Raw genomic sequence first — 13,422 nt, forward strand, 5'->3', positions numbered from 1 at the left:
AAGGAAATAGAAAATTGTGTAATTTCATATATATATAATACCTCAATTCTTTGTGTTGGTTAAGTCTCTTTAACCTTCTGTGATAGGAAACCTGCCTAGAATTCTAATTACTTCTGTGTCCAAAAACTGCTAGATATACAATCCAGCTAGAGAATTATTTGCAATTTGAGTGCTGAGCAATTGATGAGTTCCATGCGGGGGTGAGCCATTTTGTTTCCAAGACAACAAAGAGTTGGGTTTTAAAATCATCGATCTGGTTGCTTTGGTTGCCCTAATGGTGAAATTAGATTGATGGAGCATGATCTGACAATGGTTTGGTGATCTTTATTAGTCTTGGACTTTCCACTGTGGGGATTGCTGTACATCATCCCTACATCTTTACAGCCAAGGTGAATCCTTTCTGCCGAGCATCTTTATGGAGAAGATGTTTTAATTCTAATATTATTTCCTTATGCCAACTCCAATACCTGAAAAACAGGCTGCAAACTAGAACTCAGGGAGTAGAAATATCCTGTCTCTCAGATACTCCTCATTTTCATCATCAGCTCCCACACAGTTTCCTTTTAAAAGATGACCTGACTGCAAAAAACAATAACTCAAGGGGACATCTGATTCTACTCCCTTTCTACTTTTGACCAACCATGTGATATATTTCCAAAGAGTTTGTTTTTTTCTTCAGTGTTTTTGTTCAGAGAATGGCAAATCACTGGGGATGGCTTCAGACTGAAGTTCCACTGGAGGTTATGAATGGGACAGTCATCATGATGTGGAATTGCAGACCAAACTTTCATAGTGAATATTCTATTTGAATTTAACTTCAAAGGTGGTCATGGGGAGAATAGACAAAGTGAGAAGAAAATGTATTCTAGTTGGGGAAAGAATGTTATCAGAGCCTCCAGTGAAGAAATGGCATGGCATTTGGGAAAGAGAGAAAATAAACCAGGTTGCTTGGACTAGAGAAGAAGAGACAAACAAAATCAATAGGTATTATTAGTAATCAATAGGTATCATCTTAAGTGCCAAACTGAGGTAATTGGCATTGGCTGTCTAGACTGGCGTGTTGAGGAAGATTCTGAGATAGACTCTGTGTTGTGGAATGTGTACTGTGAATGCTTTGTAATGTCTGCAAAGGGCAAGGGAGGTAGGTATTGGTACATGTGCCATGTATTTGGTATTCCTGCTGTAGATATCCTACTAATAGAACCTATGAAAAGAGGTATGCTTATAGGATATTCCAGAGAAGGTTTGGAGGCTTGGTTTCTTTTTCTACTTCTTAGATCATTAAAAAATATTACATAGGTAATTTTTCTTCTCTCTTCTTCTTTTTCTTTCTTAAAGTCATTTAAAAAATGCCTTTACATTAGAAGATAAGGTAGATGAAGTTTTGCTACACGCACACACACACACACACACACACAATCGATGTGATGTGTTTTGTTCTTAGAATGAGTTCCTAAGTTCTAAATCTGAAGATGAAAACATTTGCAAGACCAAAAAAGAATTTAAGTATCAGCTTGCCCAACCATTTTATTTTACAGAGAAAACAAGGCTCACAATAATACAATTGGCCAATATATGGTGAAATTGATAATGCACTTATCCTGAGATTCAGCCATTCCCCACTAAGCTATGTACTCTATAACCATGCTTCCTAAAGCTTTTGCTATCCTATCATATGTTGAAAATGTTAATATTCCTCTTTAATGCAAATATCAATCCCTAAATATCACCCATATAATCTGTTGGTAAGACAAGCATAATTTACTGTTCATACTAACACAGAACTGTGGTAGTATCTTGGAATGGTAAAATCAAGATCAAAATTTATTGGGAAATGGAATTTTGGTTTAGGACACGTGCTTCAATGTGGAAACATGAGTGGGATTGAATAAGGATTATGATACAACAGTCCAGGACTGAAGGAAACACCAAGGCAAGGATTTTGAATCAAGAGATTCAAAGAATCTTGGGGGACTCACTGTCTGCTGATGCTTTCCATCGAAAAATTTGATTATTCTTTTGGTGAGTTTCTACAATGAACAATCAAATAATTTGTGTGAGCAAGAGGATTCTGAGAAGTAAAGTAATACTAATGTAGTGAAATAACAAAATCATGTTGTATTCAGTAAGATCTGGTCTTTATTCTCAGTGTCTTGACTGAGTGTGAGAATAGATCATTTTTGTTCTTATTTCACAACATGCACTGCCATAAGCTGGTGAGGAAGCTCATGGATAGAGTGGACCACTGAGGGGTTCTGGTCAACCCAGGCTCTGACCTGGCCAAATCTGAGGGCAGGAAAGGTACATTCGCTGGCACAACCATTTGTGGTCTTCATAACTGGCTTAAATTCTCTGTTTTAGCAAAGAGATAAATACAAACATTTTCATAGCAGCATTGTTTGTGAGAACATAAAAAATTGAAAATAACTTCAATATCCATCTCCAGGAGAATGAATAAACTGTGGTACATTCAAATAACATGGGATACTATACAATAGTGAAGAAGAATGAGTTACAACTACACATATCAATATACGATTCATAAATACAATCTTAAGACAAAAAGCCAAGTTGCCAAAGAATATATACAGTATTATAACCTTAAAATACAGAAGGCCTTTCTACCTATTGGGTAGCATAAACACCTGTGAAAGCATATGAAAGATAAACTGTGTGGATGGTAGTTGTCTTCTCTCTCTTGGAGGGGTACATGGGAAACTTCACCTCCAGTGCTAATGATATTTGTAAAGTTAGATGATAACTTTCCAGGTGTCCCATATTCTATTTTTATACCTTTTGTATACCTTAAATATTTCCTAATAATTTTCCTGACTTTAAGCGGTTGTTTTAAAAAATTGCTAACGTTTAGATAAGTGAGTGACTTTGCCAAAGCTCAACAAATCAGACAAAGATCTGGGTTTTTGCTCCTCTGAGGAAAAGTGCCGTAAGTCCTAGTGATGACCGTCTCTGTAAGTCTCTCTCTCTCTCTCTGTCTGTGTGTGTGTGTGTGTGTGTGTGTGTGTGTTCTGGACCCAGGGGGAGGAAGCACATCCATGGTGATTCAATTAACAGTGTTGCTAGCCTCTTGGAGCCGTTTTCTTGTATGTGTCTTCAATTGTCTGCAGCAGAGAGATGAGTAGTTGCTGTAATTCTGAGGACAACTATCCTGGGAAAGAGTTGGAGAGAGATGGCAGTGGAAAAGAGACTTGAATCCACTATTAATTCATGAGACAAGACCATTCATTTGTTCCTTGTGAATTGAGAAAGTGATCTCATTTGGGGGCCTGGGGCCATAGGTTGCCTGAGTGACAACTTCTCAAGCCAGAAATCAGGTTAGGGTAGCCACAGTTAGGCTATAAATGCAACATTTAAATAATAAACATGAATAAAACAAGAAGAACACCTGGGTTGCATTTAAAAATTCACTTAAATGTCCAGTAGAAATGCCTGCTGGATTCTTATTGATTTTTAAAATGAGTTTGGTAGTGTTTATCAACGCTATTTTAGTTCAAGGAATCTACCACTTAGCTTTCTACAGCATAACAAAGGGGGAATAAGTGAGTGTTCATGCAGAGATTGGCTTGCATCCCACTTTGAACAGAACCAGTGCAGTTGAAGCTCCAACAAACTTAGGGTGATTGACAGCACATGAATAAAACAATTATTTTCAGTATCTCTACTTCGCAATTACCTTAAAATTTGAAAATGGATAATTAGTTCCTGATTCTTTAGTCAATAAAAATGCGAAAAAAAAGAGCCCCCCAAAACCCAAAACCCTCAGCCTTTGAGCTAGGCTGAGCCTGGCAGTGTTATTCTGAATCTTTCCTAACACTTCAGTTAACCTGTTTGTATGCCAAGTGACTTAGCTCAGAAAGATATCTGGCAATAATGTTAAAATACTTGATCCTTTTTTGGCCTCCATGCACATAATACCCCAACAAATCAGATAGATTCATTGGAGTATGTGTGCATTTGATGTATACAGGAGAACAACATTCTCTTTTTCCTCTTTACCCAACTCTTAAACAACATGGGCTTATGACCCCAAAGATCCACAATTATGGCTTTGTGGGGGGAGAATGCTAGGGTTCTTGGAAGCCATAGTGACACCTTTCACAGACTGTTTGAACTTGAGGAAGATGACATGTGTGAACTCATGTTTCCTACTCAGGTAGGAGGAATTTGTAGATTTTTGATTAAGGATTGAGAGAGCAAAAATAAAAATAGTCTCTTCACGACAATAGACAGTATCAAATTTAAGGTGATTTTATGAAAAGTTCACTGTCAAATAAGAGTGTTCAAATAAAAATCAGCCAATGAAATAAAGGCACTTTCTAGGATGTTCTTTGCTTAGAATTGTGCTAACAGAGGGAGTCTTGGTATATTGTAAAATAAACATTTCAGAAATATTGAGCTTAGATTAACAAAGACCAGCAGTAACATTGCATACGGAAAGCTTAAAATCCCTAAGCAAAAAATGGTGCAGTTCATTTGGAAGAAAATGCATCACTACTGTGACATTAATTACTAATATCCGAGTTCCAATTTTTAGTGTATGTGCCGCCTGTCAGTGCAAGCCCCTAATTTCCCAGTTGCTTAATGTGGCACTAATAATTTCTAACTTGAAATATGTTCGTGTGATTTTTATCTTTAAGCAAATAATCTTTTGAGTGTGATTTACTCTGCACATACAGATGTTTTTAAAAAAATTTAAACAAATTTTACTTTTCCTCTCTTTCTCCCTTCTCTGTTGACTTTCCTTCTTATTCCGTCCCTTGTGCCCCTCAGTCATTTATTCTTTGGGTTCCATAACTAAATAAAATCTCAACTAGCTAATAACTTCACATTTCCAGGAGATACTTAGTCTTCAATGAAGTTGGTGGAGGAGGAGGCCTGGGTGGCTCGGTTGGTTAAGTGTCTGCCTTTGGCTCAGGTCATGATCTCAGGGTCCTAGGATGGAGCCCTGCATCCGGCTCCCTGCTCAGCAGAGAGCCTGCTTCTCCTTCTGCCTGCTGCTCGCCCTGCTTGTGCTCTCTCTCTCTCTCTGACAAGTAAATAAATAAAATCTTAAAAAAAAAAAATGAAGTTGGTGGACGAATGCAGGAAAGAATGGGAACCAGGCGCCTGCCTCCACGTCATTCCCAGGATGCAGGTAGCCTGGGAAGGGAGACTGTCCCAGGAATAGCTCATCTTGTACTTGCCCATCCTGGTGAGAGGGAAACTGGGTCTGGATTTGATTTGATTTTTTAAAACTTCCCTTTTCTGTATCTCATTTATGAGGTGGCCATCTCACAGATTTTACATACATACTCGAAACAAAACATTGTAGTGCCCTAGTTTATCAAAGAACCTCGAGTTTGCCCTTTTTCATTAATAAGATTTCATCTAAAATTTGGAACTGAAAACACTCAATATTACCAGATGTTATAAGAAGTGACTTCTGTTGACAGTGTGATTTCTCCTTGATGTTTACTGGGACTCACTTAATGAATACTAATGTTATGTTTAGGTTGGAAAATGTGCATCACGTAAGTAAAGCGTAGTCTTTTGCTCTTTTTTTTTTTAAAAAGATTTTATTTATTTATTCGACAGAGATAGAGACAGCCAACGAGAGAGGGAACACAAGCAGGGGGAGTGGGAGAGGAAGAAGCATGCTCATAGCGAAGGAGCCCGATGTGGGGCTCTATCCCACAATGCCGGGATCACGCCCTGAGCCGAAGGCAGATGCCCAACCGCTGTGCCACCCAGGTGCCCCTGCTCTTTTTTTTTTTAAGTGGAAGAGGGATAATCAGTTTTATTTGATTGGTTATGCAGTCTCCAAACTACTGTTGAGTCTTACTATATATTTAATTATGATCTTAAAGGGGGAGATCGAAAAAAAGAGTTTAGAAAGCTTTTTATTGATTACTGCAGAAAGGTCAATTTGGATCAGAAATGGTCTTGCTTTGGCATTTCAAGTATTTTGTAATCATTTATCTTATTGTAATTTAAATATACTACATTATAGACAGAGGACCTGTGTAGCAAATTCAGATTTGAAAAGAACTAGCACAATTAATGGATTATGCAAAAGAAACAGGTATAATAGAAGTTCTATGCTTACATGGAAAGCCTTCAGTGAATTATCCAGTACCCAGAATGATCTTTCAGAAATGTAAATATGATTTCCTTCACCGAAGCAACTTCTTAGACAAATTGATGACAACCATGTGTCAAAGTTAAATTTCAAACTTGCCATAAGGGAAGAGGCTTCTGAAAAAGCCAATTCAAAGAGTCCCTCTTGGTAGAGATATTTTATATGAATGTTTAATTGAAGGCTATCAGACTCAGGCTTCTGACAAGACCCATCTGTCAGATAGGTGGGGGATGCTTTTTCCAGAAGGAATTCTTAATTTCAATAAAGTCAACCACGCAGTTTTATTAGGGATGGCCTATATTTCCCAGAAAGGGTAGCACATTATATCTCATAAAATCCATGTTTGGTACAATCTTCTTTCTGACGTCAGTTCCCTTTTTGCAACCCTTAAATCGCTTCCCATACTATTTGGAATGAAATCCAGATCCACCAAGACCCCACACCCTGCCAATGTCATTTCCTATTACTCAACTTCTTCCTTAATGCTCTTTGACTATGCCAACCATTCTCCAGGCTCAGGTCTGCGTCCTGGCCATTCCCTCTGCCTGGAATGTGTGTATCTGATACAATACACAGCTTGCCCTCACTTTGTTCATGTCTCTGTTGAAATGTGGCCTCATCTAGAATGACAGCCCTCCTAGCTCCATCCCCTCTCTGTCTCCCGGCATCTCCTGGCTTGTTTAGATTCTAAATGCCACTATCTGATATTATAACTTCTATTTACTGTTTATTGCCCACCTTCCCCAGTTACTACCAGAGCATGAAAAAACTCCACGAAGGCAGGGGCTTTCTTGCATTCATGAATATATTCCCAGGGCCTGACTCATAGAACATGTTATGGGCTAAATTGTGCCCCCCAGAATGCATAGGTGAAGTCTTAACCCCCAGGTACCACAGAATAGACCAAGACCAAGACCATATGGGTCTTGGCAGAGGTCATTTAAGTTAAAACGAGGTCATTGGGGTGGGACCTTATCCAATATGACTGTTGTCCTTATAAGAAGAGGAAATCTAGACACAGATACATATAGAGGAAAGATGATGTGAAGACAGAGGAGGAAGACAGCTATGCCCAAGCCAAGGAGAGAGGCCTGGAACACATCCCTAGTGCACAGCCTTCAGAAGGAATTAACCCCACCAACATCTTGATCTCAGACATGCAACCTTCAGAACTCTGACAAGATGAGTTTTTGTTGTTCAAGCCAGCTGGTCTGTGGTACTTGAATGGCAGCTCTAGCAAATGAATATAGTACATATGCTTAAAAAAGTATTTGTTAAGTTAATAAAGAAATGGTTTGGAACATTTTTAAAAGTAGCGATATTGTTGAACACTTACCCAGAGAGGGAACACAGATGATGATTTCTCAATAGAAAGTAAAAGTTGGCCTGGAAACAGGGTATTGACTTGATGGAGGGTAAGAACACTTCATCCTTGTCGTAGCCAAGGACAGCTCTAATCTGACAAGAACAGAGCACCCAATACATTGATGTCTTGAAGGTAACTTCAACTCTCAGAGGTTTGAGAATACAGAGCACTGCTACTTGGGGCTTAACCATCACCAACAAAGAAAAGAACATTAGGGTAAATGATGGTAATCTGAATGTTAAAGGAAATGACTCTGTCATCTTGGAGTGTGTGGTGGTCAGGGATGCAGGTTATCGTCACCTGGGGAAATCAGACCGAAAACGGAGAAGGAAAAGGTAGGTATTAATTCCATTATTAAAAACACTGCCTGGAAGAAACAGAGGTGGGTCTAAAAAACATAACTCCGACATTGCAATTACAACTGACTTCAATGAGGATGTGCACAGGAGCTCAGATAAAGGATCCACAGGCAACATATTCACAAAACACAGAGGGAGGGACACATGGCTAAGAACAAGTACAAAAGAGTGGCATAAATCAATAAGACCAGTGTTAGGAACCCTGCAGACAAGAATGCCCCGAGACTCCAAAATGCTAAGGACAGCAACATTTCAATTTTGATTTAACATGTTGGAAACCCCCAAACAAGGAATATTTCTGAAATGCCTGAAACCTGCTGCTTGAAACAGATGGTGTCATGTTAACTGCCAATGACAAAGAGAAAACAAAACTGCTCAAGTCTGATTTTATTTCCATACTCTTCGTCCACAAAAATGATTTGAAAATTGGAAAGCCCAAGCCAGTGACATTAAGAAGGAATTACAAGTCATACTAGGTCAGGATAGTGAATGAAGAAGTAATTGATATTAATGAGGTCAAATCCCAGACCCAGATGAATAATATCGCAGAGCCATGAGAAAAGGTGCAGGTGTGATGCCAGACCACCCTCATCTTTCGCTTTTGAGGAATAACGGTGACTAACAATATGAAAATATTTAGAGATGCACAATATTCCATCAATTTTCCAAAATTGGGAGAAGATAGTTTCTAAAAAGTATGCATGATTGAGCTGACCATTGATTTTTATTAGTAAACAGAATAGTAGGCAAATGGTCTGTAAACACTTCAGGAAGAAAGTAGTAGTCACCACCCTCTGTGACACGCATTGTCATGACGTCCATGGCGCTCAATGTAATTCACGCCAAACCAAGCTCATTTGTTTTTGGAAGTTACCAACTAGTGAGTCTGGGGAGCATCTGAGACATACTTAATCTTGATTTTATTAAGGTATCTGAGGACACCCATTTCTAATTGCCTACTGATAAGTCATTTCCTCAACTACAGCATGACAATCTTCCTCCACATCTTTTCCTCTTTCAGGCTTAATTAGAGGAGCCACTCGTCTTCTGAGATAGAACTGTCTTCGTAGGGGCACCTGGGTGGCTCAGTCGTTAAGCGTCTGCCTTTGGCTCAGGGCGTGATCCCGGCGTTATGGGATCGAGCCCCACATCAGGCTCCTCTGCTATGAGCCTGCTTCTTCCTCTCCCACTCCCCCTTGCTTGATGTTCCCTCTCTCGCTGGCTGTCTCTATCTTTGTCAAATAAATAAATAAAATTAAAAAAAAAAAGAATTAGGAATCCTTGATGCTTTGCTCCTCTTTCTGCCCTGGATTATTGTGCCAACAGCTTACCTTTCTCTCTCACTGCTCTGGATCGTGCTCCGTGCTGCTGCCAGAGGTATTTGAAGATGGAACTGATTATGCTTAGAACTTCTCTGGCTCTTTGACATCCATAGGATAAAGATCTGGCATCTCATCCAAAACCTTTCAGAGTCTGCTCCTGGCTTTGTCAGCAAAACTATTCCTTTCCAAAGCACTGCATACCATCTTTCATTTCGCTGCACTGAACTTTTCTTTACTGTTACTTCCATACACCAAACTTCTAATGCCCTGCCCTTTACAAATGCTATTCTTTCTGGTTACTGTGTCTGATTTCCTTTTGTGCCTGGCCAACTCCTACTCGTAGTTCAACATCAGCCGCTGTCACCGGTGTGAAGTCGAGTCTGAGTCTTCAGGCAGGGTTAGCCATGTTGTGTTTTATGTTCCCACCACAGCTTATTCATATTTTTATTACTGAACTTAGCAGATGGTATAGGAGTTATTCCTCTTATCCTCCCCTTCTGCCAGCCATTCACTGGATCTTCCAGAGCTGCTCTTTGTCAAGTACATTTTACTCTTTCCTTCTGTTAATATATTGCATACACATGCTCAATTAATGCTAAAAAGCCAGACAAAACAAAACAAAAAGGATGAATGATTCTTTTTACTGGCAAGATAGAGACTACAGTTGGCTGAACAGTGATATCCAAAGAGTGTGGCTCGATGGATGATCGAGACCCTGCTGCCTGAACTCTTTCCCATCGCTTCTTCTCTATGTACAGATTTCCATTTATCTTCACTAATTCTTTCCAAGTCCTCTCAAATCAGCATAAGAAATATCCCACTTCCTTTCCACAGTTATCAGAGTTAGCCCTTGCACCTCTATTTTCAATCTGTATCCTTCTATTTGCTTTTGGACACTTACATATGGACTCCTCATTTCCCCTGTCCCCCTCCCCAATCCCCATGTGAGTCATTCACAGGTTAGACTGGAGAAAAGACTTCCTTCCGCCAGTGTTAAGGTGATGAAAGGGATCCTTGCAACATAACCACAGGGCAAGAAGGTGACAAATACCAGTAAAATCATGCAAGAATAGCATGATTTCTTATAAGAAAAACTAGTGAGAACTTGTTTGTTCGGGACAGTTGACTTTTATAGTGTGGACTGTGTATTATTGTTGCTGTTCTTATTGTTATTATTAAGCTATTTAGGGAGAAACTGCAACCTCTAGTCCACTTTAGGACACCCCTCTTTTCTTTATGAAGCACCAGAAATGGGGATAAAAGAGAATGGTTGTATTTATTTTTTTTTTAGATTTTGTTTCCTTATTTGAGAGTGAGAGAAAGAGAGAGTGAGAGAGAGCATGAGCAGGGAGAGGAGCAGAGAGAGAAGCAGACTCCCCACTGAGCAGGGGGCCTGATGTGGGGCTTGATCCCAGGACTCCAGGATCATGACCTGAGATGAAGGCAGACGCTTAACCAACTGAGCCATCCAGGCACCCTGGTTGTATTTTCATAACCCATGCCAGAGTGGGCTTAGTGTTTTTGCTGGGAGGAAATATAGCAGTGTTGAAATAGGATGACGGGAAGGAATCCTGAGGGACTCTCTGAGTTAAGAAGGGCCAAGAGAGCAGCTGGGAGGAGAAGGGGTGCTGTGTGGAGAGAAAGAAGGAGGAGGTCAAGCAGAAGTCTGAGCTGGCCTAGCCAACGTTGAGCAGGGACTTCTTGAGAGTCTGCACTGATACACTTGTTCTTCCGAGTTATGATGAGATAACCAGCTGGATTAGGGGTACAATACCCAACGCCCAACCTAAAAAAAATGTTTAATGTGGTAAAACATATATAACTTAAAATTTGCTGTTCTAACCATTTGTATGTGTGTAGTTTAGTGACATTGGTTACATTCACAATGTTGTGCAATCATTACTATTTTCAAAGCTTTTCCATCACCCTAGACAGAATCTCTTTTTAAAATAATATAATTTATTTATTTATTTACTTGAGAGAAAGAGAGCAAGCAGAAGCAAGGTGAGCAGCAGAGGGAGAGGGAGAAGCAGACTTACCCCTGAGTAGGGAGCCCAACTCGGGGCTCGATCCCAGAACCCTGGGATCATGACCAGAGCTGAAGGCAGATGCTTAACTGACTGGGCCACCCAGGTGCCCCAGCACCCCAGAGAGAATCTCTTTTTTTTTTTTTTTTAAAGATTTTATTTATTTATTCGACAGAGAGATAGAGACAGCCAGCGAGAGAGAGAACACAAGCAGGGGGAGTGGGAGAGGAAGAAGCAGGCTCATAGCAGAAGAGCCTGATGTGGGGCTCGATCCCACAACGCCGGGATCATGCTGAGCCGAAGGCAGACGCTCAACCGCTGTGCCACCCAGGCGCCCCCCAGAGAGAATCTCTTAAGTAATTACTCTCTATTCCCTTTCCAGCCTCTGGTCACTCCTAAAGCTCCTTTTTGTGTCTATGAATTTGCCTATACTAGGGACTCCCTGTGAGTGGAATCATATGGTATTTGTCCTCTTGTCTTTGGCTAATTTCACTTAGCATAATGTTTTCAAGGCTCATCCATGCTGTAGCATATGTCAGAGCTTCCTTCTTTCTTAAGGCTGGATAAAATTCCATTGTATGCATATACCACATTTTCTCTGTCTTTTCATCTGTTGGCCAAAGGCCAACTTTTTAAGCCTCCAGAGTTTGCATTTTATTACTGGAATCTTTGAGAAAAAAATCTCTTTGAGCTTTTTGGGTGATACTGTATTTGTGTGCTCTCAATAGTGAGAGATGGAAATACAGGATGTTCTCTGTCTCCTGCCCATTTCAGGGTCACAGTTTGATCCCTGTCTTCCCTCCTTTCCTTTCCTTCATCAACACAGGGCTTGATGTCTCTTGACTCTGCCTCAATCCCTGCACACAACCTGCTCCTACCATCCATATGAAGCTCTACATCTGTCTTTATCACTGGTGCTATGCTGAGTCATTTACCTGAGGTAACTGACTTCTTAATCACCCTGACAGAGGAGTGAATCTCATGTACAGGGCAACCTCTCTCCCAAAGGACAGAGCCACGCCTCAAGCCCGGATCTGCCAGGTTCCAGGGGATGAGTCCTGCCCCACTGACTCTCTTCAACCTCCCCTTCATGTCCTGGTCCATTCCCTTTACCAACCCTCCTTTCAACCTTCTTATCCTGATTTCTGTGATTCTAGCTCTTTTCTCTTTTCACAGCCAAACTTCTTGAAAGCATAGTCAATTCTTGAATACTTTCTCAGTATTCACTCACTTTGTCATTTCTTTGAATTTGCTCTCTGCCTCATCACCCTACTTAAACAACTTTCTTGAAGGTCATTAGCAAAAATGGTGATCCTTCTAATGACATTTTCTTGATCTCCATCCTTCTCATTCTGTCTAGAGCATGAGACACCATTTATACCAAACCTTGGAAACTTTTCCCTTCTCTGTTATCTGTATATTCCAGGCCTTACCAAGCTATGATCACAAAAATAATCTTTTATATTCAGATTATGATGGCTTGCCTGAGGGAATTCTAGTATTTCACCGAGTTTTCTTTCCAACCACCTTCAGAGGTTTCCAAGGAATTTTTTCATGTTTCATAGATTTTACTCTGATTATCACAAGTCACGTTAGCTGACCAGCCCTACATAGCTGTGTCATTTTTCAGCATACGCCTCTTTGTCATTTTAAGTTGGATTGTCCCAGGTTTCTGCCATTCTCCATCTCTTATCTTCTTGTTTCATTTTTATATCGATGCCTCTATAGGCAGTGCCCTTAGTCACTGATGTCATTTACTGGTGACTCCATTTACTTAGCCTTGGAGAGAGGGCTCTCTCTTCCCTTTACTGCTCTCCCTCCCAAACATGGTACAGATCCTCCAATTACTTCTAAAAATGACACCTCTTGTGGCCTAAGTGCAGGTCTAAGCCTGACCTCAGAAACCCTTTACTTGCTGCCACTTGGGAAATCCTTTGCCCCATAATGAGTGCTCCTCTAGAGATTCACACCTTCTTTTCTCCCTTTAAAAAAAATTATTTTATTTTTTTAAAAGATTTATTTATTTATTTTAGAGAGAGTGTGCACAGGGGAGGGCAGAAGGAAATAGAAAGGGAATCTCAAGCAGACTCCCCACTAAGCACGGAGGCCAATGCAGGACCCCATCTCATGACCCTGAGCCCAAACCAAGAGTCAGATGCTTAACCAACTGAGCCACCCAAGAGCCCCCAAAAAATTTATTTAAAAAGGTTCT

General features: G+C 40.3%; 1 long non-coding RNA gene across 3 annotated transcripts in view; it reads left to right on the top strand.

Annotated features, from left to right (window-relative positions):
- Window positions 1–13,422, top strand: part of LOC117801022 — a 71,569-nt gene that overhangs the window by 40,134 nt on the left and 18,013 nt on the right. The window lies entirely within an intron of this gene.

This window comes from Ailuropoda melanoleuca, chromosome 2 (genome assembly GCF_002007445.2).
Source record: "Ailuropoda melanoleuca isolate Jingjing chromosome 2, ASM200744v2, whole genome shotgun sequence".
Classification (NCBI taxonomy): domain Eukaryota; kingdom Metazoa; phylum Chordata; class Mammalia; order Carnivora; family Ursidae; genus Ailuropoda; species Ailuropoda melanoleuca.